This window comes from Euprymna scolopes, chromosome 37 (assembly GCF_053919585.1).
Source record: "Euprymna scolopes isolate OS-2025 chromosome 37, ASM5391958v1, whole genome shotgun sequence".
In the NCBI taxonomy this organism is placed as follows: domain Eukaryota; kingdom Metazoa; phylum Mollusca; class Cephalopoda; order Sepiida; family Sepiolidae; genus Euprymna; species Euprymna scolopes.
Window position 1 is genome coordinate 52,642,257 of NC_136518.1, and position 27,999 is coordinate 52,670,255.

Here is a 27,999-nt window from a genome sequence, read left to right on the forward strand (position 1 = left end):
GATATTTATAAGAGGATGACAATCTGAGTGGGGAGTTGGACAACAAGATACTTATTCACATTACATTTAAATATCTGCATGTTGGTACGGTCCAAGAAACAGTCAGCAAAGAAGGAATTTCAAAGGAAAGTTGCCCGAGGAAAGAAGTTATTAGAGTAGGAAATCTTCCGGCATATAGGGACGTTTACAGTGAAGGGGTGTGATTTTGTTGCTCGTATTTTCGTAAATAGCTGCTTTCATTTATTTAAAAAGATCATCCTTATCAAAGGTTTCCATGGACCACAGAAGACGGCTTCATGAGCTTGATTTAGAAACATTTTTTTTTTACTTTTGTTTATACAAAACAAAGCACATTGCCATTGCACGTAAGGAGCTACTGTGATCAGGATCAGACTTATAGAATGGACAACCAAGTTGAGGAGTTCGATAGCAAGATGTTTGTGCACGTTACATTTAAATTTCTGCATGTTAGTACAAAGAAACAGGGCAAGCGGTTCAAGGAAAAAAACTATTAAAGTGGCTGATTTTTAGGCATCTAGGGATTTCTATATTGAAGGAGGTACAAGTAAAGTAGGTTCATCGGAGTATATTTTGTGAAAGTACTTATGAAATAAGCACAGGGATGCATCATGTGGTGATGCGACAGGGGCTCGCGCTTGGCAGTTCCCTTAAGTTAATGTGGCAATGTTCTTTCTACATTTTTCTTTTATTTCTACTGCAATTTTCATATCGCTGGTTAGCATCTATAGTTTATGTGGCATAGTTTCTACATTCAAGGATTTTCCTTAAGATTTCAACTATTTTAGTCATTGTACTCTATTGTGCCATCTCAGTTTTCCCTTTTGATTCCAATTTTTCCTAGTCTTTCTTTTCAAGTATGTTTGGAACTTTTTCTAGTGCTCCTAAAATTATTAATATTATATTGATTTTCCTCCATGTTCCATATCCCTTTAGTTTTCTGGCAAGTTCTGTGTATTTGCTTTGCTATTCTATCTTCTTGATTTGCACCTTGTGGTTTGCTGGGATGGCAAAATTTGCAATTTGTTTTTTTTTCTTCCTGTTGACTATTATAACATCTGGTCTTCTTGCTTGGATGAGGTTATCTGTTTGTACTTCCATGTCACAGAATTTTGTGATTTTCGTTTTTTAGTACTCTATCCCGTTAGTGTTTGTATCATTTATATAAAGTTGGGTATATATATATTCAGTGGCGACTCTAGCCTGTTATTGCTACTCGTGCCCCCCACTACCTTCTGTCAACTTCAGTTTCCAACTCATGGTCTGTGGCCCCAAAGTAAGTCATCATATTTGCTATTGTGTGACTCTCCATTGTATAGCACAGATTGACTAACGTACCTTGCCAGTATCAGTCCATGATTGTCCTGATTTATGCGTGAAAAGCAAGCAAGGCCAACAATAGAGTTTTCCCTTAGATTTACTCGCACATAACCAGTCAATGTCATTAAACTATTTGGATTGGAACGAACGAGTTCTAACCTTATTCACCAATAAAGGAGTTGGGCGCCCAACTTTGATAATTTCTCTCTTCTCGGCTACATTTCTCTGGCCAAACGATCTATTTTTTAATCCATTTTGAATAACATTGACCGAGTTATTGGTCGTGCCGGGCACGAATGGCACTAGTCCCATCTCCGCCCCATGATATATATATATATATATATATATATATATATATATATATATATATATATATATATATATATATATATATGTATGTATAACTACTTCATTTACTCACATAAAATTAATATTCGAAATTATAAATTTATGCGTAAACTTTAAGTATTTACTTCAAAAGTGCTCAATACGTAGGTAGAGCTAGTTAGTTAGTTATAAAATATATATGGCGTTTCATCCTAGAGTGGATGAAACGCGGAATATTCAGTGTATATATTTTATAACTAACTAACTAACTAACTATATATATATATATATATATATATATATATATATATATATATATATATATATATATATATATTAAAACTGAACAAACGGTCAGAAAAACATTGGTACCGTCGATTTCAAGCCTAACATAAGAAGGGGCCAGTTAATGATTAAAAATTTTAGGCTCTCGTCAGCCATTATTTTGTGTTTATCTAACCGTGGAAAAAAAAAAGAACCGCATATATTATATTTAATAATCTTTATTATTTATTTAATTATAGCTTGTCTGTCCCTATTGATATGTATTTTATTTTAATATCAATTTATCAATTATTTATTATTTAATTAATATATTTTTTGTAATTATCTGTTTAATTTATTTTGTCCTATTCTGTTCTTCATTTTCGTACTCCCGGTCTTGATTAGCTATTCCATTAACTGGTCCCCCTTATGGTAGACTTGAAACCGACGATACCAATGTTTTTTTCTGGCCTTCTGTACAGTTTTAATAAATAAATATTAGGTTCTTATATTGAAAGTTTTTTTCTTTATAATCAAGCACTTTGCTGGAATTCTTTCCCACAAACAGTGAACAAACATATATCTATATATATATATAAATGTCATTCTTGGTTCGTTCAAAGTTTATAACCATATTTCTACATTACCAATTTAATTGAAATTTTCAGAAAATCTATCTGTAAAGTCAATGAATGTTTGCATGTTATTAAAATAATGGGTTTGTATTACTGTACACATAGATTCGAAAAAGTTGTCAAAAAACAAATATATAACAAATAAATGTTATCAAAGGCAAGATAAGTTACTTTTCTACCAAACTGGATATATTTCTTGTGTTTTTATTCAATGTAACATATTTATTCAGCTCGAAAAACATACAGTGTTTACCGATGTATTCGAAAATTCAAGATGGCGTCTCACACCCTCTTTAACACCGTAAGTATGGAAAACGGTGTTATAAATAAAAAACTATACAAAATACTATTAAAAACCCGCCGAATATATGTCAACCTATGTCACGGTAACATATATTGAGCGAGTTTTTAACAGTATTTTATCCGGTTTTTTATTTATAACATCTTTTCCCACACTTACCGTGTTAAAGAGAGAATAAGACGCCATCTTGAATGTTCCAATACATCGGTAAACACTGTATGGTTTTCGAGCTGAATAAACATGTTACATTGAATAAAAACACGAAAAATATATCCAGTTTGGTAGAAAAGTAACTTATCTTGCCTTTGATAACATTTATTTGTTATATATTTGTTTTTTGACAACTTTTTCGAATCTATGTGTACAGTAATACAACCCCAAAATAATTTTATATTGCGAATTATAAAAATATTAATTAAAATATAAATATTTTTCGAAGTCGTTTCTGCGAGACTTGCCCGGTTTCATTCTTGGTAACTTCCGTTTCAACTACTCTCGAATTACAAGATAAGTAAAAAAAAAAAAAAAAAAAAAAAAAAAAAAAAAACTTACTCATGCAGAGAGTGATCCGTGCTGAAATAATAACGTTATTATTTAAAAACCCATTCTTAACATGTGGGAAGTATGGTGTTTTGTACCTATTCTGTACTTTAACCTTACAATTGAATAAACACATATCATAAAACTTTAATTAAACGTGGAAATACGATTTTAAAAAAATAGCGCGGCACTCTCTGCATTAACACAAAAATAAATAAATAAATAAATAAATAATCCCATATTTTAAAAATGTAAATTCATTTATGTACTTACAAATTTTTTAATTTTAAATTCCTTTATTTATGTTAAGGCTTTTCACTCATGAAACATTACGTTTTAATAGTGTAGTTTCTTTTCACGGCATTGTTTATATAAAAAAGTTTGTTTTAACTTTTTCTAAACTGTTTCATTTTTACGACATGCCTCAGCGTATTATAAACACCCTAACATCCTCATGTTAAAAAAAAACACGCCCTTCCATAAACCTCGAAATCCGTTCTTAATATGGGGAGGTTGGGGGTGTTCATTCCGAAAGCCGTTTTAACATGGGGAAGTTTATAATATGCTGGGGCGAGTCGTAAAATTAACGAAGTTGCTATCTATTATTTATTGCAAAAATTGCTTGAAATTTATTTATTTGACAAAAAAAAAATTACATTTTGGTACTCCTTGGGCGTTGAGTTCCATGGCGACCAGCAGAACAAAAATAATAGTCGCTCCCTTAGTCCCCCACCCCACCCTGCACGTAACATCTTTTATTTACTGACGTTGTCGTAACTAAACGATTATTTGTCACATTTACAAACATTTATTTATTTATTTTGAAAAAAAGTTTTACTTTTTATGAATATTAAAAGAAAAATGGGTACTCATGCAGAAAGTGATCCATGCTGAAATAATAACGTTATTATTTAAAAAGCCATTCTTAACATGGGGAGGGTGTTTTGTACCTATTGTGTACTTTAACCTTGCAATTGAATAAAAAAAAACATATCATAAAACTTTAATTAAACGTGGAAATGCGATTTAAAAAATAGCGCGGATCACTCTCTGCATTAGCACCGAAAAATGTTACTAAATATTTATTAATAATTTCTCACTTTTACAAACATTTGATTTTAAATTTCTTTTTAAATGACGACTTTTATCAGTTAAATTTTGTAAATATCCCCCCCCCCAATGGTGTTTATTCCGAAATCCGTTGTTAACATGGAGAGGTTGAGGGTGTTTATTCTGAAAGCCGTTCTTAACATTTGTGGAGGTGGACCTAATGTAAAAAATTCATAAATAAATTTAAAAAAAAAAGACTTAATCATTTACTGATAACTTCTCACTTTTACAAATATTTTTTAATTTACATGCGCGGATGAACAAATTGTTGAATAGTGCGAAAACAAAATGTTTTTGTAATAAACTTCGGGATGATTTTTTCCACCTCCACAATTTTCTTTTTTAAATGACGACTTTTATTGATAAATAAATTTACTTCTCCGCAACTTTTATTGATAAATAAATCTACTTCTCTGCCACGGGCACTGCCCCCTCCTTTTTTTTAATAGTATTTTCGGGTGGGTATGCTGACAACAAATATCAGTTAAATTTTGCAAATAGTCCCCCCCCCCTCCAAAAGTGGTGTTTATTCCGGAAGCTGTTCTTAAGATGAGGAGGTCGGGGTGATTATAAGGTGGACCGGTAAATATCCAGATCCGCTATTACAGAACATCGACCACTCTAATTTGTTTTTTTTATAGGTAATTGAGGTTGCTGACAACGAATCTGATAGTCAAACTTGGGGCAAATTTACCGTTTGCATGGTATTTACCCCTGAACCCACGAACTACTTTCCACCATTTTGCAGCTTCCGTTTACGTTACGCCCATGCACGCTGTAGCATAAACCACGGCTTCACCAAGCAAACTACGTTGGGGGAGGGGATTTTTTTTTTCCAGGACATAGAATTTTCTAATTTTCAAAAATACATTATAGCACTTTTTGGGTGGAAAATTTAAAATTAGCTGAAAAAGAAATAAAATAAGAAAAGGAAAGCACTCCAAGTTGGAGTAGGGGGAGGGGTTTAATTTATCTGTTTTTTTTTTTAATTTTTTTTTTACCTGGAACATAGAATTTTCAAATTTTCAAAAGTAACGCACCGACATTTACCAATTAGAACACCATTTAAAATTTTCGAAAAATGTTAAATGGTGTTCTTATTGGTAAATGTCGGTGTGTTACTTACGGAAAAACGTTTAACTAAACTGCAAAAGCACCTATTAAGCCACATAAGCTCTAAAATTGAATCCCCCTCCCGCAAAAAAAGAATGAAAAACATAAAGATGTTTGGTGCTTATGTTTTTGTAAACCACATTAAAAACTACGTGAGACAAAAAAAAAAAAAGTCCCCCAATTTGTTGTACTTTTCTTTAACTGTAAGTCATTAAAAAAATGTCAATCCGTAATTTTTTGATTGGTACGCCATGTGAGAAGGCAGTTTGCTAGGAGAAGCAAGCCGTCATTCATGCTGCAGCGCGCGCGTAGCGTAAACGGAAGCTGCAAAATGGTGGAAAGTTATTCGTGGGTTCGGGAGTTAATACCATGCAAACGGTAAATTTGCCCCAAGTTTGACTATCAGATTCGTTGTCAGCGACCTCAATTACCTATAAAAAAAAACAAATTAGAGTGGTCGGTGTTCTGTAGTAGCGGATCTGGATATTTACCGGTGGACCTAATCTAAAAAAAACAACAAAAAAAAAAGTTTTTTATGCGCACATAAGCAACTGTTTTTTTATCAATTTATTTTTTTTTACTTTTTTTTATTTAAAAATTAGTAAATTTCAATGAATAGCATAATAAATCATTTATCATTAATATGTGTTTTTGGTTTTGTGCTGAATGAAACTTTTTTTTTTTCATTACAACAATAATGAACCAATTTAAATCTTCCGGCATGCGTTTAAGGGTTACGAAATTATCAATAAATCGTTTAGTTACTAAGCCAACGCCAGTAAATAAAAAAATGTTACGTGCGCATGCATTAGCCTTGATTGGGGGGGGGGGCTAAGGGAGCGACCATTAAATAATTATACTGATCGCCATGGAACTCAACGCCCAAGGAGTACCTAAAGTGGCACTTATGCACTTATGTTATCGTGCTATTTTTTAAAATAGTATTTTCATGTTAAATTCAAATTTTACAATATGTTTTTCTTTTATTAATTTGTTAAGTGAAAGTACAGATAACCCGGTCGGTTTCTAAGGTGAGGAAAATCTAGCCCCCCCTCTTCCCCCCCCCCCCCAAAAAAAGGGGTACTCTGGGTAATAACAAAACATTAAAATTACCTCAGTCTCAAAAGATTTCTTCTCTACTGAACGAGGAAAAAAATGGTGAAGTGTAGTTCACCTTCTGTTTCTCTCCCTTCTCTCTTCCTCTCTTAATATCTCTCTCTATCCATCTCTCCCTTTCCCTCTCTCAATCTATCTTTCTCTCTATATCACCCTCTCCATCTCTCTTTGAGCCCCTTTCTCTCTCTAACTCACTCTGTCTCTCTCCTTTCCTCTGTCTCATCCCTCTCTGTTTCTAACTCCCCCCTCTCTCTGTTTATCTATCAATCCCTTTATCTCTCTATCTCCTTCTCTTTCTCTATTTTCCTCTCACTTTCTCTTTTCTATATATATATCTTCCTCTCTGTCTGTCCATCTCTAATCCCTCATCCTATTTTAGTCTCCTAAATTAATTACAGTGAATAAGGCATTGTCAAAACATGGATAAATCCTATTTTAGTCACCTAATTTACTGACTGTGAGAATAGAAGTTATTTGGAAATTACTGCTACCTTGAACAGCACCAGAAGTAACTGGTATAACCTTTCTAATTAAATTGATTTTGGCAGCCAGTTGGTAACAAAATGACATAGCCTTAGCCCTTGCTGCATGAGGAATACCTGCGACCTTGCTGCCAAGTAGAAGAATTATTTATTCTACTTTAAAACATTCAATTTTTCAAAAATCTCATGTTCGACATCTCCAAAACATCCAATATGGGGAAAAATATTGCAGAAATGCAAACTTATTGTTTAGGATGAATGCACAATGGTACGCAAAAATCACTTGAGGCTCTTGGTCGATCCTTGCAAGATTTGCATGGCAATGTCAGACCATTTGGGAATGCAGTAATATTGCTTGCAGGAGATTTCAGACAAATGTTACCTGTTATTCTTCAATCAACACCAGCAGATGAAATAAATGCTTGTCTCAAATACTCTACTTTTTTGTTCCATGTGAAGGCATTAAACTTAACTCAAAATATGCATGTCCAGTTGCAGACTGTTTGATCCGCACAAAAACTTTTGCACCACTTGTGGGAAATTGGGTACAAAAAAGTGCCAGCTGATCAGAGTTAAGGGAAAAATTCTTTGACTTTTAACTTCTGTAATTTTATTTCATCAAAAGAATAGTTAGTTTAAAGATTTTTCCATATATTCAAATTATAAGAATTCCATTTGACTGAGTGAATGAGCTATTCTTGCAGGTCAATACAAAGATGCCCATGAACTTAACGCTATTATTCAATGTAAAATTCCAAGTGAGGTAGTCAAATAAAAATCCATCGACACTGTTGTGAAAGCAGATAAAGTGGTTAATCATCCAACAGCTACATTTGCCAGGGATGCCACCGCATGTATTGCAACTGAAATTTGGTGTACTAATTATCATGTTGTGAAATATAAACCAATCCAAGCTTTGCAATGGCACATAGCTTGCAATAGAAAAAAAAAATAACAAACAATATCATAGAAACAACAATCTTAACAGGACCTTTCACAGATGAATATATCTTCATTCCATGCATTCCTATGATTCCACCAGATACATCATTACACTTTAGGAAATTGCACTTTCCAATTTTATTGTCATTTGCAATAACCATCAACAAAGCACAGGGAACAATCTTTACAATTGTGGGTCTTACAGTTACACACTGACTGTTTTTTCACATGGACAATTTATGTTACGTATTCAAGAGTCACCAAACCAGAAAATCTCTATATCAGCTAAGAAAATGGAACAACAAAAACTGTGTACCCATGCAAAATGGAAAATTAAACCTATAAGAAACATGCTTTTTCTCATTTTGGAACTTTTTCTATTGCGCCAATTTGAGCCACAACAACTCGTGGCAGGGTACAGCTAATATATATATATATATATATATATATATATATATATATATATATATATATATATATATATATATATATATTCTTGTTCACCCTAAACAAGGCATATTGCCAGTTGGGTGTAAATGTCTGCTATTTTGGGCCATGTCTACAAAGAAACTATGTAAGGAGTTGAGCAGCGAAATATCTGTTCACATTACATTTAAACTTCTGCATATTGGTACAGTTAATGAAGCAGGAAATTCCAAAGTCTAGCAGTCTAAGGGAACAAACTATTAGAGTTGAAGGCTTTCCAGCATCTAGCGACCTCTACAGCGAAAGATGAAGAGGTGGGATTTTGTTGCTAGACAGGCTTGTCGGGGGTATGTACGAAGGGGGCATATAAGTGCAATGAGTTCATCAGAGCACATTCCATTAAAGTATTTTCAAAACAGGCACAGAGGTGCCAGATTGCGGCAGTGGAACAGGGGTTGGAACTTGGTTGATAGTCCAGGATCTATTAGATATGAGACTCTTTTTTGGACCCTGGTGGATGCATCATTCCAGATGTAGCAGTAATACTCCATGAATTTGTGAATCGTGGCTTTTTTTTAGAGATAAAGGATGCTCTCAGGTGTGAGTAATTTTCTAGCATGGTAGAGGGAATCCATTTTCTTGGCAGCAGCCTTGGCAATGTCTTTAATGTATTTCCATTCATATTGCCTGTAAATGTTAAGCCAAGGAGTTTGAATGATTAGCTCTCAAGTAGGGCGTTATTAGACATGGTAATCGGTGTTTGAGAAGATTTCTTGCAATTGTAAAAGGAAAGAAGCTTAGTCTTAGTAGCATTGAATGTTACTATCTATTTACGGCCTCATTCCATTACAGACTGGAGGTCGTGTAACGTGATCAACTTGAGGGAGCGATTTGGGGAGCCAGGTGACTATACTAAGATAGCTTTAATAGATCCCGGGCAATGGCGGATATCCCAAAGACTTAAAGTAGAAGATATAAATATATATTTTATTTCATTGTCAAAATAGATATAATTTGCTTTATTGTTTGAAAATCAGAGATATATTTGTTATTCGAAAAATGGATAGCAGGAAATATTAGAACAATGGTGTTGACATTGTCTGGCCCGGCTAACTCAGTACCAGGGGTTCTGAATGACAGGGTTTGACCCTTGGGGTAATGGGAATAGATATCATATTTTGGTCTCAGATTGCAAACCTAGTGATATGGCTGAATTGCACACCCACAAATTTGGGTTCCTCAGATGCGTGGTGTGGTTCGATTGGCTTAGGGAATCGTCTCCCTCACGCCTGTAGTGCTAATGTCACTCGAAATCAACCAGTTTGTGCGCGAAACTCGAAGTAACAATACCGCTCTCTGAAGACGTGACCAACACCCCCTTCTCCATACTATCTGAGTGCCGTCTGCAAAGACTAAAGATTTGAGACTTTTAAAACTTACTAAGAACTGAACAATATATTTGTAAAAATTCTGTAATATATTTTGTGAAATTAGAATAGAATTCAAGCGTCTGTTGTCTTTCTTGCCTGGAGTTTTCTTATTCATTTTCAGCATACCAGGATTCAATGTGGTGGCCTCTCGAAGAATCAGATGACACAAGCCGAAGTTTCAAGACGATCAGGGGTCCTTGCGTAACTTCACCAGAGAGGGTGTTACAGTCGTTTTCTAAGATTTCTTCAATTTCCCTAGATATGTATACATTCGTTTTTCCTACATGTCTTTTATAGAGATTATAGAGCGTTGCATAATCAGCAAATATACGCATCTAAGACACAATTTTATCTGGGAGGTCATTTATGAATATCAGGAATAATAAAGGTTCAAGGACCAACTACATATGCATATGTTTATATATTTGTACATATGGGATTCACATCTATTATATAAAGGGCAGACGTCTGTCTGTGTTTGTGTGTGTGTGTGCGTGTGTGTGTGTGTTTGTCCATTAAAAAACTTTTGTTATCAGCATCAAAGTGGCACAAATGTGGTACCATTAGAAAAAGTGATTTCTCGGACACATAATATCGAAAAATTAGGAAAATTTGTCAATTAGTTCATGTAGAAATGTTGTTTTGTTTGAATGGGGGTGAGGTAAAATTCTTGTTTTCGACACTATTTGTAAACCGCGCATGCGCGAACAGTTGATTCGTTCTTTCATTTTAAAAAGATAAATTTGCAGCATCATAACATCTGTGTTGTGATCTCATCGATAAGGCATTCGCTTACAAACTTAACTTTTGTGAGTCCGCACCCAGCACATGGAATTTTTTTTTGCTTACAAAATTTAGCTTACGGTTTCGCTTCTGGTTAATGGCTCCGTTTTTTTTTTAATTAAAAAAAAACTTTTTGTTTTTTTACAACTGGTACAGCTTTTTATAGTCTTTTTCTTTTTACTTACCGTGATGTCATTTCGCACACGACTCGGTATTTGCATACACTCTGTTACGGGATATTTTCGTTGTAGATGTATGTACAGATTTTCTAATGTAAGTATGAAAAACGATTTCTTTTTTTGTCCCGCTCCAAAGTATCCCTTTTTTGTGGGGGACCTGGATGAACGCAGTTTCTTTCCAAAAACTGGCCGTGTATGGAACACAATATCATGGAGCTGCTTCCCAACTGACTACAGCATACTTGTTTTCAAATCTAATGTAAATAAGTTTTTGTTGAACTGTCCTCTTATAAAATTAAACCCTACCCAAGTTCCACCATTACTGATTGTTACGACGCTGTCTACCTTCGTCTATCTAACACTAATTAACCCTTATCATAGAGTGGCTTTCAGTACTTGATAAGTAAGTGACCCCCAAAGTAAAATAAAATTGTCCCCCACATTAAAAATCGATCTTAGGAAGGCAAATACAAGGTGCCTTCAATAAGTGTCCAGACTTTTTTTTATACATGCATTTAAAATTGTTGTAGACTCTTGAAAATTCAGTATGCTATTGTTATACATCTTATGAGATGACTGGCCAATTTTTCTAATTTCATGTTCAAATGAACAGCTACAGCAGGAATTGGAATACACCCTACTAAACCATGACTGTCACAGCTGATGAATTTCAAAAATGCAATCTAGACGTGAGGATACTATAGAAAAACAATATGCAATAAAATTCGGTATTAAACTTGGGGGGGGGGGAAGCCACAGAAACGTATGAAATACTGCAGACTGCTTTCGGGCTATCTTGTATAAATCAAACACCAGTTTTTAAATGGCATAAGAGATTCAAGGAAGACAGAGAGTCTGTGAGGGATGATGAGAGGTGTGGGACGAGTTAGGAAGTCAGAACACCAGAGTTGATTGGCCAAATAAAGAATTTCATGGATAAGAACCATCGTTTGTCTATAGAGATAATAGGTGCACAGTTTGATGTCAGCATGGGAACTGTACACACAATTATTCACAAGGAACTGAAGATGCTGACGATTTGTGTAAATGCATCAGTCCACAACTCCATCCTTGTCACAGACTATTTGATCAAAATGGGCACCAAGGCAGTTCCTCATCCTCCGTATAATCCAGACCTTGCTCCCTATGACTTTTAGTTATTCCCTAAGATTAAGGAAAACCTTAGATGCTGTCGTTATGAGACAAGTGAGGAGATGAAATAGGCTATGATGAGGATCATTGACACGCTCACGCAAGAGAACTTTCATGGGGCCTTCCAGAAGTTGTTGGAATGGTATAACAAGTGCATTACAGCTGGAGGAGATTACTTCGAAGGGGATTAGAGTTTCATGTATGTACTATCAATAAAAGTGCCCATATGCAAAACGTCTGAGGATATAAATGAGAAAATTTGAAAAAACCTGAAAATGTTATGAAATGATAAAATCATTTGTATTTACATTTTTTTTCTGGTGGTGGTGGTGGTGGTGGTGGTGGTTGTTGTTGAAGAAGAAGAAGAAGAAGAAGAAGAAGAAGAAGAAGAAGAAGAAGAAGAAGAAGAAGAAGAAGTTCAAATTTTCGCCAATAACCTGACTTTATCAAGGAGAGGTCAGTCCGATTAAGTTTTTTTTTTTCTTTTTCTTCATAATGCTCTTATTAAGAGGCCGAAGACTCCCGAAGAGAAAATACGTCTTGTATCGGCGCGCTGTTTGAAATCCGTGTATGTAATCGCTTGGTTTAAGCGCGAAATTTAAGAAATGGAAAGTCAGACATTTTAGAAAACATTTTTTTTTTTTATGAATTTAAATGAGAAAATTTGAAAACCTGAAAATGTTGTGAAGTGTTGATTTTTATCATTTTACATTTTCAGGTTTTCAAATTTTTTCATTTAAATTCATAAAAAAAAAAAAATGTTTTCTAAAATGTGTGACTTTCCATGCCTGAAAACATATTGAAGACACCTCGTAGCACATCCGAAGGTTGTAGAAGGTTAAAGATTAAATTGGCTAAAACGTTATGAGAATAACACTCAGGATTTCAGGATTTGATTAGCGGTGACCCCCAAGTAAAAATAAATTGTCCCCCACATTAAGAATCGACCTTGGCAAGGCAGGTAAATAGGGACAAGAACAATTGAATGAGAAATGCTTTACATCGGACAGATCTGAAAGTATTGTAATAGTTGGTTGATATCAATTTACCAAATGTAGATTGGCAAAAGAACGGTTTGTTTGTGTGTTTTCTGCAAATCCAATTAGTCAGCTCTTTTAAAAAGACAAAACTAATTAACTACTTTACGAGAGAGAAAAGAATGCGACGCGATTTCATTGAAACTTTTAAGATGATTAATGGCACTTCTAACTACGGTAGACAATTTTAAACAAACAAACAAACAAACAAACAAACAAACAAACAAACAAACAAAACAAACATTTCTTAATCTAGAATGTCTACCTGTGAAACATTGTCGAATGACTTCTGGTTCACTTCGCGATATTTTAACATTTCTTTACTCCGTTCTTCGTTTCCTTCCAATCTCAACGGTTTCCAGTTGGGCAGTTCATTTACGCAACAGTACCTGGTAATGCAATTCTGGATTCGTCAAACTCGTGTGTCATCCAGCACCGAAAGCTGCAGCGGCAGGAAATGTTATTTTTCCGTATCGACTCTCCATTGGACAAAAGCTCAAATCAGCAATTTATTTCAACCAATCTTATATATTTTTTAATAAAGTTTTATTTACTCCAAACCAAGCATATTACCACTGTAGTGTAAGGAGCTACTGTGATAGAGGCGATATTTATAAGGAGATGACAACCTGAGTTGGGAGTTGGACAGCAAGATACTTATTCACATTACATGTAAATTTCTGCATGTGAGTACGGTCGGGAGAAACAGTAAGCAGAGAAGGAATTCCAAAGGCAAGTGGTCAGAGGAGATCTTCTGGCATCTAGGGATGTCTACAGTGAAGAGGTGTGATTTTGCTGCTTTTATTTTCGTAAATATCGTCGCCCGTTTATTAAAAAAAAGATCATCTTTAGTGAAGGTTTCCATGGATCATAGGAGACGCCTGATGGATTTATATTGTTTGGCCTTTTCGGACTACTCTTGGATGTTATTCTTATTCTCATAACCTTTCTGCTAACCTAACCTCAACGACGAGTGGCACAATGGATAAAAATGCTAAGTAATAATCAGTTCTAAGTGATAGACTTCTGGTAATTGAAGGTTCAATGCTCAGTACTGGCGATACTATGAATAAAGTTTTGATGCATTGTTTCGTTGTTTTGTTTTACGGCATATCAACCCTTTTTGAGTTATTTAATGCTGAATCCAGTGATTAAGAAGAAAGTTTTTATTTCTTCAAGCTCTTTCTATCTTCAATCGCTAGTTTTTAGTGTTTGGTTTGGTTGCTTTATAGTGGATTTTATCGTTTTTGTTCCCTTCTCTGCAGAACATGAATGAGTTTTGCAATGGGAGAGGGAAAAGGGTACAGTATTAATGTTTGGTACATTTTAAGTTAGGAAACCAGTTAGGAAGTGGGGGGAGATAGAAAGAAAAAGGGGTAATGGGAAGAAAGAAAAAGGGAGAAAAGTGGGTTGTTGTTTTTGTTTTTGGTTTTGCAGAACATAATTAAGTTTTGCAAAAAGAAGTAGAGAAACAAAAAGCATCAATGTTAGGTGCATTTCGGCTCAGGAAGCCAATATCTTCAGACAGCCTAATCTGGTAGCACCAGATAAAGTTTTGAATTATCTAAGATGTTGCAATATTTTTGATATAATATAAGGGTATGATTATTTAAAGACACTGGCGATAGGAACTGACCAACCTAATGGTCCCACGTTCTGCTAGCAACCAACCAGAAACCGGAATTGCTCCATAAAAATATTGGATTTTTTTTACAATTCCCTCATATAATTTTTCATGTTCACACAAGAAAAATCTTTGCTTTTTGTCTGCAAACTTTTAAAGTTCAAGACTTATAAAGATTAGCTACCCACCTAAAACTCTTTTTCATCTCTAGGACTTATGTAGATGAACTACCCACTGAAAACTCTTTTTCAAAAAACAAAATATGGTGATGGTGATGGTGATAAAACAAGTATGTTACTCTCTTATCCTTTCCTTCTGTAAAGTTGATGATGATGATGATGGTGATGATGATGATGATGATGATGATGATACTCTGGATTGGAAAAAGGATGTTCAAAATACTCTCCTATTCACCACCTATTCGTGGTGAGAGTTGGGCGACAGTCGGTGGATGTGATCAGGAGTGAGTTAGGTCTGGTCACTGAAACCGGCTGGCTAAGAGTGTAAACGCCCCATCCCAGGGGATGAACCTGCCGCCAGGAGGTTTAGCAGAGGTTTCAAAACAAAGAAATAAAGATAAACAGGTTCCCTCTGGATCCAATTATTCTGCTACCCTCAGTGACCAACTGAGAATTTCTGTTAATGAGGAGATGCATTACTCCTTTGCATTTCCTCGTGATCATGAGTTTGTTTCTGGTAGAGGACTGTCCCAACACCAGTAGCATGTTAACATGGAAGAATTCAACCAGGAGAGGGCTGCTCAGGTTCGTCAGGGAAGAAAACTTCAGGGCTTGTGAATCTCTATCTGATTTGAGGGTTCTTGATAAGATGCGTCTGCCCTTTCTTCTTCTCTGCAACCTCTCACAGATGTGATGTTGCTGGTCTCAGTCTTTTCTATAAATTTTATTATAGCATGTGTTCTTAAGAATTGCTTGATCTGTTCTCTACTTCCTTTGTTCCAGCTCGTTTGACTCATCGGTCTAGTGGTCTACATCAATTTGTTGTTTTGATACCTCACTGTAATAAAGCGTCCTATTCCAGTAGCTTCTTTTCAAGAACTGCAAGTTGTGGAATTCTCTTCCTGTTGGTTGTTTTCCTATAACCTTGATTTTTTTTTCAAGACTAAGGTCGATAGACATCTCCTGTCTTTGTGATAATCATCTATTGTTCTTGTTAGCTCCTTACATAAAGTGGCTACACACCCTGTCTGGAGCGATTTCCATTTAAAAAATACAGCTCACTTTAACAGAACACTACTTTGCTCTTGTTAATCGGCTCATTTCTTAGTGTTGCAGTGGTGCGTTTAGCGCCTTTCTCAACTGTGATGCATGCATAATAGTCTATGGGATTAAAATCAGGTGAGTTTGTGGGCAGGGCAGAGCAAATATTACACATATTACTTTAAGTTATTTCATATGTATAATTTAGTTCTAAAACTTCAGCACAAGTCATAAAAAGTGCATTATTCTTTTTATTAAAAATAACATTTCATCCCAAACAAGATATGTAGCCACTTCTTCAGACAATCATCACCTGGAACCGTAGAGATTCAACGTCTCTATCAACTGCGCCACGGGCCCCGAAGGGGCGATCAAGGTTGAATTTTTTGGTCCTATAAATTCATGTTTTATTATCTGATCTTACATAGTTGGGTCTGTACCGAATGGTATATATTATTTAATTGGAATACTCATCTCAATGAATTCCAATTAAATAACATATACCCATTGTACCATGTGCTCAATATCAGAGGAGAGAGAGTCAGAGAGAACTTGGTCGTTTACAGTCTTCGAAGTGCTACCATAGATGGTAGTGCTGTCAGCATAAATGTCTACGAATGATCTAAGGATGTGGTTTGGAAGATCATTGATGCAGATCAGGAAGAGAGTTGGACCGAGGATGGATCCCTGAGGGACTCCAGCATTAATACTGAGAGCTTCTGATTTCTGCCCATCAACCACTACTCTTACGAACCAATCAGAGAGAAATGATTTAATAGTTGAGAAGACATTTCCAGCTATACCATGACTAGAAATCTTGTGAAGTAGACCTTTATGCCATACCTTATCAAAGGCCTTATATATGTCAAGAGCAATTGCCCTAGAGAGGAAGCCCCCGTCGAGGGATTCGCCAATCCTATGAGATATAACTGTAAGATTGCTGAGATGGTTGACTACTTCTTTATTTAGCACAGATTCCAACAGCTTACTCATGATGCATAGGAGACTTATTGGTCTGTACTGAAAGGGAGATGAGCGATCACCTGAGTTCTTAAATACAAGGCATACTGATAAGATTTTCCAAGGTATTGAGAAGCATTTCTCTTTAAGACAACGCTTAAATAACTTTGTAAGTATGGGCACTAGTTCCGGTTGAAGTCTTTTGAGCACTATAATTGGAATGCCGTCAGGGCCAGTTGCTTTACTAGAATCAAGGTTTTTGATTAGCTTGACAACATTACGTACGGATATTTGTATGTCACATAGCATGTTTTCTGATATACAAGGAAATACTGGGGGTTGGCGGCCTTAGTTGTAAAGGGTAGAATTAGCTGCAAAGTTCTTGGCAAAGAGATTGGCTTTGTCTGATGCTGACAAGATTAACTCAGGTCCATCGATGATAGTTGGGATAGAGCACATACTTCTGTTCAGGATTCTGTTTGCTATTTGCCAGAACTGATGGGAACCAAGCCGCTGCTCAGCTACCTTGGACTTGACGGACTGAACATACAACTCTCTTGCCTTCTTTATTACTTTTTTACAGTCGTTGCTGGCAGTCCTGAAAGCGGCTTTAGTCTCAGTACATCTATTACATTGGAAGCAATTGAAAAAGTGATTTCTGTGCGCAATGGCAGCAGCACATTCTGGGGAGAACCAGGGCTGGCTGTTAGTTTTTTGTTGGAACTTTATTGAGGGTATGAAACTGTCTATACCTACAGTTTACCATTCCGTCAGGTCTGATACTATAGAGGACACATCCTTTTTAAACAGCACGTAAAAGGTAGGTCTGATATAAATGTACAGAAGCTATCCCAATCAGCCATAGAGTATCGATATACTGTATGATGGAGAGGTATGTCTGAAGACCTATTACATTTTGTTTTTATCTTAACTAATACAACAGAAGATCCCAGTGGAGACAGAATGGAAGATGAACATAGCTCAGGGCAAGTTGTGAGAAAAAGGTCTAGGAGACTTGCATACTGAACATCAGTGTCGGGAACGTGGGTGGGTTCTTGAACAATCTGAGTGAGGTCATACGCAATGGAGAAATCGTGGCAGAACCTCTCCTCATCACCAGTCTTGTTTGAGTGGGTTAACCATTCCACGTTGTGAACATTGAAGTCCTCACAGACGTGGATGTTAGCTGAGGGGTACTCAGACAGGGCATGGTCAATTTTCTCAGTTATGCTATTGAACATAGTAATTCCACTGTTGTGGGGACGATAGAGTGCAAATATAAACGCAGTAGTGTGAGTAAGTGCAACCCGGAAGTACATGTAAGGTAAATTAGGATCTTCTCTAGAGATGTCCCTACCACATGGAAAGTCGTCTTTAATGTAGGCACATACTCCATGCCCATGGCGATCTTGGACGTTGGATTTAGAGGTTAAGTTAGAGTATCCTTTAATTATGAACTCATCTAGGGAAAAAGTCGGTCCAATACCAATTTCGCTTAGGAATAATAGGTCTGGCTTAGTCTCCTATAATAGAGTTTGAACTCCTGGAATGTTGGAGAAGGAGACATGGTAGTGGGGGTCTGCGTTGGAAGTTGGAGATCTGGATTTAATCGAGTATTTTTCTGGAAACCTTTCATGATTGAGATTTGGGATTTGTGGAATAGGTCGACAGACTTACTTAGAGCAGGGCAGAGAGGGAAGGTAAGGGAAAAAGAAAGGAAAAATTATTATTTTTGAAAATTTTAATTTTTTTATTTTGTAGCACATGATAAGGTAAAGCTGTAACAATTACCCACTAATATGGCACCGAAAGACCCCACCAGGAGCTACTGCATGGTCCAGAACCCATTCACCAAATGACAATACAGCAGCCCCAGTACTTTGCACCTGCTGATAGGACAGCCACCTTAGGTGTTAATCCAAGGTTCGGGTCCCTGACTATCAGGTAGATAACGTCAGCCCAGTTGAAATGTTTACCTCCAGCACCCTTACTAGTGACATGGTCACAAGGATAGACAAAGGAACAGAGTTTCCAACATCTCTGGCGACTGTTCACACAAAATACTGCCAACCTAGTAAACAGCCTTTCCTTCTCCCTTTGTCAGAAAAATCACTCATTGAAAAATGAGGACTGATGGATAAATAAGGAGAAGTGAGAGTAACGAGAGCTGCCGATAACGCACCCACAATGCATTGTCTACTCTCCATTAAAAAATAAAAAGGTTCAAAGGACTTATTAATATTTACTTAGTATAAGTCTGTAGCTCTAATTCGAAATTAAAGATATCTAAAGATAAATTCCCTCCCATATTTACGAATGAATTTATATCGTGGATTCGACGTGATATCGTCAATTATAGTTACCATTTTTTCTTCTTTCTTTTTCTTTGGAGGTGGGGATATTCTAAATACATTTGCATTTAACGACTGACTGAAATAAATATTATATTAGACAAAAATTAAGTCAAATGAAAAATTATAATTAAAAGAATTTAGCACCAAAAAAAAAAAAAAAAAAAAATACCGGTGGGGGATTATCACGTGTTGAGATATTCTCCCCAAACATGTCGATTAAAAACGAGAACCTTAAAAAAGGCGGCGTTTGGTTTAGCTTTCCTTTCAGCGAGAAGATAAAACAAAATACAGTAAAAATGGAATGCGTTACTGTAATTGCTGTTTAAAGGTATCAATTTTTTTTCTACTTATCCAAGAGACACCTCCAACGCACTGAAGGTTTCCATTCATCAAACATGCTTTAGGGGTGTCGGTGCTTATGGCAGAAGGAGGAAAGGGAAGGTGGCAGTGGGAGATTGGAAGATTTCGTTTAAATTTATAGAGAAAATAAAGCAATACTCCTAAAACAAGGACAACTTTTTTTTCTTTTTTCTTTTTCTTGTGTGTGTGGAGGGGGGTATTCTAGATACATTAGCATTTAACGACTAACTGAAATAAATATTATATTAGACAAAAATTGAGTCAAATAAAGAATTATAATAAAAAGAAGTTAGCACCAAAAAGCTATTGCTGCTGCTGCTATCAGCGTCAACGGCTCTCTTGCAATAATAAAAACAGAGTTCTTTGAAAACTATTGATTATTGTTTCGAAACAAGAAACCCTCTAACCATTCTATCATGGCCAGGTTTTGAACTAAATTATTGAGACATAGGGAGAAATGTAATAAGCGTAACCACTAGGAGGTAGAAGAGGGGAGAGAGTGGGTCCATTCCTACGTATGAAGCTACCTATCTCCGGTATTTCAAAAAGTGCCGTTAAACTAATACGACCATTCAGAAAACAACGTTCAATGATAAAAGATGTCGTGTTGGTTGAAGGTATTTTCGTGGAGAGGAAACAAATGCAGCAAGTTCATCGGAGCACATTCCATTAAAGTACTTGTAAAACAGGCACAGGGATGCAACATTTTAAGTGAATCAATAAAAGAATTTAACAAAAAAAAAAAAAAAATCTCATTAAGATTGTCTCACTGGTAAGCGGCTTCCTCCTTTCCCTCTTTGATAATCCGACTGAATCAGCCTCGCATTTACTTAAATTACTTTATTTATTTTTTTAATAAAATAAAATCCAAATAAAGTACTCAAGACAGAAAATCGAAAGTATTTTAAACAGTTTAAACAAATAAGGCATCTTTTCAAATAAAGGAAATTGAGTTCTTTTGTTTTGACGTCATCGGAAAATCTATTTTTTTTTCACTTTGTTGTTTGACAGTTTCTAGCTGCGTCTTCGCATCTTTGAGAAACTCCGTCCATCAAGTATCCTGTAACGCGTCAGTTTAAAATATCTTCGTTGGTCTGTAATGTTTTAGTCGGAAATATCATCTTCGTTAGTCTGTCATATTTCAGTTTGTAATATTATTTTCGTTGGTCTATCATATTTCAGTTTGAAATATCATCTTCGTTGGTCTATCATATTTCAGTTTGAAATATCATGTTTCTTGGAGTGTTATGTTTAAGTTTGAAATATCATTTTCACTAGTCTGTCATGTTTCAGTCTGAAATATTATTTTCGTTGGTCTGTCATATTTCAGTTTAAAATATCATGTTTGTTGGTCTGTCATGTTCCAGTTTGAAATATCATCTTCGTTGGTCTGTCACACTTAAGTTTGTAATATGTTGATTGGTTTCTCGTGCTTAAGTTAAAAATTTTATATTCGTTGGTCTGTCACATTTAAGTTGGAAATATAATTTCTGCTAATCTGTCATGCTTAAGTTTGAAATAGCATTTTCCTTCCTAATCATAAACTTGCAAGAGAACTTGAATGCCTACTAGACACTGGCCTCAAGTGTCTAACGTCTCTTTGTACAAGGGTTCCTCAGGTCAATCTGGCATAAGGATACTTTTCTCTACAATAAACCGTGAATAAATATTCAAAATCACTTAGTATTTTCGTCGAAATATTATCTTCATAAGTCTGTAATTCTGAAGTTTACAATAACATATTCGTTGGTCTACCACACACAAATAGCACCTCTGTTGATCTGCCATGCTTATGCTTTTATACAGCACCTTCGTTGGTTTGTGAGACCTATGTTTGATAACATCTTCAGAATTACATGGTGGAACGATAAACTTGTCGCCCTAGAAAAGACGACATAACTTCATTTCCGTTTAGTTGGCCAGTTGTGTACAAATCCCAAGAGCGATAGGAGCCTTCTATCGTGCCTGAAAGTGACACGGTTCAACGAGTGAGATCAGAGATGCATCACTGTACAACTCATGCTCTCTACCCATCCAAGTAATGACAACAGGACCATTGCCAGCACCCTCAAAATGCATTGCTGAATTGCCACGAATAACAGGTACGTGCCAGGGTGATGAAAACAAAGTTTCCGGCCACAGTTATAATCTTTGATTTAATTCCAAGAGAGGGCCATATCATGCCATCTCACATCTTTGAAGTCAGCTTGAAAGTCAACACCAATGTGTACCTGGATGTGCTGAAGAGTGTGGTTACCCTGGGTGTGGCAGCAGGACTCGGCACTGACCCACAAGTCCAAAGAAACCCAAGCTTGGCTTCAGAAAGAGTGCTACGACTTTGTACCCTCCTCTCATTTCCTCCCTCCTCCCTCTACCTGAACCTGTTGGATTACTTCTTTTGGTCATACGTTGAGAACATCACCAGCATGACCTCCCACAATACCAAAGGCAGTCTGATCACTAACATCCGCGGAACTCCCACCGACGCCTGTAGAAAAAGCATGCTCCCAGTTCTAGACCCATATCAAGGCAGTGATTGAGGCTGAAGGCGGCTACATTGAATAGACGTAAGTTCTACTACATAATCAAGTTACCTGAATTGATTTTTTCAATAAAAGTTTTAAAATATAGCTGTAGTGTTGTTTTCTTTAGGGCGACAACTTTATCGTTCCACTCCATAAATATTCAGATTGAATAGTCGTATGTTAAGAATATCCTTTTTTGTTTTCTTTTCCCAAAAGAGTTGCTAATTAAATTACTCTCCCACCTTTTTTGATGTTATCGATTTTTTTTTTCGAAAACCTACATTTCCCCATTATGTAACTTTTATTCCATTTTTTTTTTTTTTTTTTCATTCTTCCTGAAAATCGATTTGAAACGCTACCTTAGATTAGGATTTCAATTAAAACATGAAGAGCAGAGCTTAAAGAATGTTATTAGCAATTTGATCAATTTTTTTTTTTTTTTAATATATACTCATGCTCACCCCCTAACAAGGCATATTGCCACTTGAACGTGAGAGGTTACTATTTGAGACCATGCCTAGAAAAGATTAACAAGATGTTGGATTATGTTACGTTTTAAACTTCTTCAGTCAGGGAAGCAGGTAACAGGAAAGGAATTCCAAAGTCTATAGGGTGGTCACAAAGTCTGGCTACATAATCTACATTTGACCAACCAACTCTGGTGTTCTGACTTCCTTACTTCTCCCATATCTCTCACCATCCCTCAAAGACTCTCTGCCTTCCTTGAATCTCTTATGCCACTCAAAAACTGATGCTTGATTCATGTAAGATAATCCAAATCCTGTAGATTATGTAGCCAGACTTTGTGACCACCCTGTAGTTGTTCGAGAGAAAAAACTATTAGAGTAGAAAGCTTTCTGACATTTAGGGACCTCAAGAGTGAAGGGGCGTGATTTTGTTGCTAAGTGGGTTTGTCTTGCATATGTATGCCGAGGGGGCACAAGTGCAACGAGTTCATCAGAGCACATTCCATAAAAATAATTGTAAAACAGGCACAGAGATGCAACATTGTGGCGATGGGACAGGGGTTGGAGCTTAGTTGAGAAAGTGTGACCTATTAGATTGAAATCTTTTTTGGACCCTATCCAAGCGGGAGAGACTAGTGGTAGATTCACCAGCTCAGATGTGGTAACTATACTTCATGTATTGGCGAATGGTGACCTTGTAGATGTACAGGATACGCTCAGGTGTGAGTAGGCTTCCAGCACAATAGAGGGAACCCACCTTCTTTGCAGCAGCCTTTGCAATGTCCTCAATGTATTTGTTTCAGTTCATATTGCCCATAAATGTTAAGCCGAGGAGTTTGAAGCAAGCATTCTCAGGTAAGGTGTTATTTGTCATGGAGATCGGTGGTTGGAGAGATGTTTTGTAATTGTTAAAGAAGAGCAGCTTAGTCTTACTAGCATTAAATGTTACCATCCATTTGTTGGCATTGGTTTCCCCGATATTTTTCTAGTCAGAACTCTTTCTAGAAGGGACCATGAGAAGATTGTCAACATCCTAAGTAAAAGTCATTTTTTGTGGGTGGAACTGGATTCGAACTCGGAATACCCAGGATATAAGTTTGTATAGTGAACCGCTTAACCATAAACGTGAAGTGGTTTGACATAAATATTGTTTGGATAAATGGAAATAAAATCTTTTTGTATTTATTTTGTCAGACTAAATATTTATAACACTTTTTATACCACTGAAATTATATATCTATATTATATTTCTCTTAGCTTGTCTATCTATCTATCTGTCTGCCTGTCTGTCCGTCCACTTTTTCTCATGACCTACTGAACTGATCTAAACATCTGTTATGTAAAGATCCAGAGAACTAAGTATTATGGTATCCCTTTGATGCGCAGTAAGGGATTAATAGGGATTAGTCATCACAATACCACATTTACTGTAGAAGTTTGACATAAAGCACTAATTCTAAGTCAACATGAAAATGGAGAGACAGAGAAGGGAAAGCACTAACCAGACCTCCACTAGATGAGTGCAAAAAGTACTGGGACGTGGGAGAGGCTTATTGCCACCCAAATTCCAGTGAAAACCAGTGGTCATTGCTACCAGTGAACTTTTCCTCACTTTTAATGGGCTAAAAAGTCTAGTGTATTAAATAATTGTGATTCTGGTTTTACAACTGAACTTATATATCTTTATTAAATACTAGAAGGTTGCCCAGCGGTGCCCGGTCTAAAATATGCATAAATATTATATTTTAATTAATGCAGAATTCTTATTTATCATAAACAGAAATACCGTATGTATTAAAACGTAACGTTAAATTCCTAAAAAAAAAAAAAAAAAAAAAATGAAGTAAAAGAAAGAACGGAAATAAACTGAGATATGTGCATGCGAGTTTTATGTTTTTCTAAACAGTTCACTTCTTGTAAGTAAAAAAAAAAATACTCAAGCTGTGATCAAAACAGAAACCTAAAGACAATGAGTCAAATACGATAACCATTAGACGAGCTTTACACGATCTATAAAAAGTGTTTTTTAAAGCTACTCATTCTTAACACAAAGAAGCTGCCATGTTTTCTGGCCACGCATGCGCATTCTTGAAACAATTGACAAACATAAAAATCTGACGACCCCCCCCCCACGTACCAATTTTTCAATTTTGACCTCTTAGCAGCACCCCCCCCCCTCTTTTCCAGACGAAAATGGATTAAAAAGGTTTCCAATTGTCTGAATCCCCTTGATACTAAATTTCAAGTCTGTAGATAAAAAATTTGTTGAGTATATAGGCTGAAAAGGGCCCTCACACACACACACACACACACACACACACACACACACACACACACACACACACACACACACACACATTCTCACTTTTATAGATATATAGATTGGTTATACACCTGAAATTTTATAGGCATAAAACAATATTTATGACCCTAATTATGAACCTGACATTGACATTAACACGTATTGAATATTTGATATTTATTATATAACTGAAATGATAGTCTATTGAACATTTATTACACTGATCATAAAACTGATATTATTTATGTATAAAACAATATTAATGACCTTCATTATGCACCTGAAATTTTAAATATATTACACATTTATGACACCTCCTATAAACTTGTGATTATGTATATGTATGAAGCTATATTTATGATATTGATTTTGTATGTATAACACCATCCTCCCTTCACCAACACACTTGCCTCCACACATACATACATATGTCTGAGTTGAGGCAATTTTCCCATTTCGGGGGGAGGGGGGGGAGAAGGAACATCTATTTAAAAGCTACAGACTCAAAAAGGGAGATCTAAGTTTAGGCTGGCGTCTGTAGTAGTGGTGATAGTAGTAGAAAGAAGTGGAGTAGGAGTGGGAGGAGGAAAGTTGAGGAGGAGGAGGAGGAGGGGAACGAGAGGGGCTGTAGGATTAGCAGACGACTTTTTCTTTCAGAAAATATTTTGATTTTTCGGTTGTCTGTTTTTAGAAATACTACCCCCACCTCACCCCCTGTCTCCTCTGATATAGTCGACGTCAAGAGATACGTTAACTGCGGGTTTACTCACCGGAAATGACGTACGAAGAAAGACAGAAAAGAAAGAAAAGACGACTTCTCCGTCCCTTTTTCTTTTCTCTCGATCAGCGAATAATCCAAGTGTTTTTCACTTTTTTTTTGTTTCATTTTACTGCAGTCGAAGTGCTAAAAAAAAAAAAAAAAAAGAAAAAAATCAAGGGGCCCCTTTCCTAAAGCTTACACTTGATCTCTATATGAGATACATAGATATTTAAATACTCCATTAAAGTTCTCCTTTACATCTAAAATGCTGAGTTACTAAAAAATTTAAAAACATTAACTTTCCTCTTCCCAACTGACCGTTTAATTACGTTATAGTATGCCTTTCTTGTGGTCTTTTGGTCTTACTGGATTCCAGGACAAGAATTCATCTAGTCTGGTGGAGTGTCCAGCTTTGTGCTATTACTTGAGGTAACATCACTTGGAGAAGGTACACTATTCCTTGTAAAAGCCAATGTAGGTTAACCATAATGAGAAGATCTTATCTGTGCTGCGAATACTATGTTATTTTTTTTATATTTAGTCAGGGTTTACTTGTAGGAGGAAGTATCCTCATACCAGGTTGTCCTGACAAATCTCTTTAAGAGAGACTTTAGACATTCGAGGAAAATGTCTAGTAGGCATTCAAGTTCTCTCATGCTTCATCTTACTTCAATCAAATTTCCCAGAAATCAAGGGGCTCCATTCCTGGGCTTTACATTTGAACTCTATATATTTGAATATTTCATTAAAGTTCTCTTCCACATCTCAAACACTGAGTTAGTAAAGAAGTTGCGAACATAATTTTCATCTCCACAATTGACCATTTTAAATATGTTATAGTATATCTTTCTTGTGGTCTCTTAGTTTTATTAAATTCCAGAATAATGCTACATCTAGTCTGGTGGAGTATCCAGCTTTGTGATGTTACTTGAGGTAACCACTTGGAGAAGGTGTACTATTCCTCGTCAAAGCTAGTGTTGGTTAGCCATACCGAGGAGATCGTATTTGTGCCGCGAACACTATTTTATTTTTAATATTTAGTCAGGGTTTATTTATAGGGAAAGGTATCCTCATGTCAAATTGTCCTGACAAACTCTTGTATAGAAAGACCTTAGCGGGCATTCAAGTTCTCACACATATAGGTGAGTATGTGGTTGGTCAAATGGATACGCCTAAGTACTATGGAAGCGGCTATGCAGGGTTCGAATCCTATCAGGTCTATTTTGTTCAATTAATCATACATCAACAACGTTGGGTAAGGTATTAACTCTCAATTTCATGCAAGTAAAATTGCGCTGTATTAACTATGTACTTGCCTCCCTACGAGAGTAGAGTAAGGCACAAGGTCAGTTTATAATGAGAAGAATTCTAATTTCAACAAAAAGAGCACTCTGGATTTGAAGAAAAAGTAGAATTGCCTCATTCTAAAAGGATTTTTACTTCTCTGACTATGTACAGAAAATATAAAGTATAGCATCTGAAATAATAATAATAATCTGTCGCCACACCAAATAATTGAGGAGGGTCAAGGAGGAGAGAAAGACTGAGGAGAATAACCAGTAACCAGACCTCCATTGGATGAGTGCATAAAGGGCTGGGACTTTGGGGAGGCTTATTATCACGCAAATCCCAGTGAAGACCAATAGTCGCTGCTAACGAGGAATCAACGATAGCCGGCTGTTGCGATAATGAAAATTAAGAGAGAAATTATAAGAGCACAGGAAATGTGGGGAGATGTTGTCACTCAGACTCCAGGAAACACCACAGGTCATTCTCAAAGAGAATCTTTGATGATAGCCTGTGTGAAAACTACTAGAGTAATAATAATTATAACTAGCATAACTTGTGGAAATTCCACGGTAGTTGAAATTTTTTAAAACACATCTATAATATAAATCTCATCAGTCTGTTTAAATGTATGTATGTATGTATGTATGTATGTCTGCCTAAAGCTTTCGACAGAGGTGAAGGATTTTCATGAGATCAGTATTGTTTTGAAGCTCGACCCTTCGGACGACAAATATCGAAAAATTGGCTAAAAACATTAATTCCTTCACCGTCAACTGAGCACTTTTCTACAAGGAGGGGGTCGCTTTTTTCAGTGATATTTTCGAAAGTCATCCCCTCTTTTCGATTGACTAGCCTTAATTTAAACCTTTGCCACTTCCGGTGTGGCAATGGACGCAATGGCAAAGATGTCATTTTTTTTTTTTCACTTTCTTTTGCTCCTTAGTGGTACGGGTTCGAGCCTG

General features: G+C 36.1%; 1 protein-coding gene across 1 annotated transcript in view; it reads right to left on the reverse strand.

The window, feature by feature from the left end:
• Positions 1-27,999, reverse strand: part of LOC145261163 (uncharacterized) — a 123,404-nt gene that overhangs the window by 53,240 nt on the left and 42,165 nt on the right. The window lies entirely within an intron of this gene.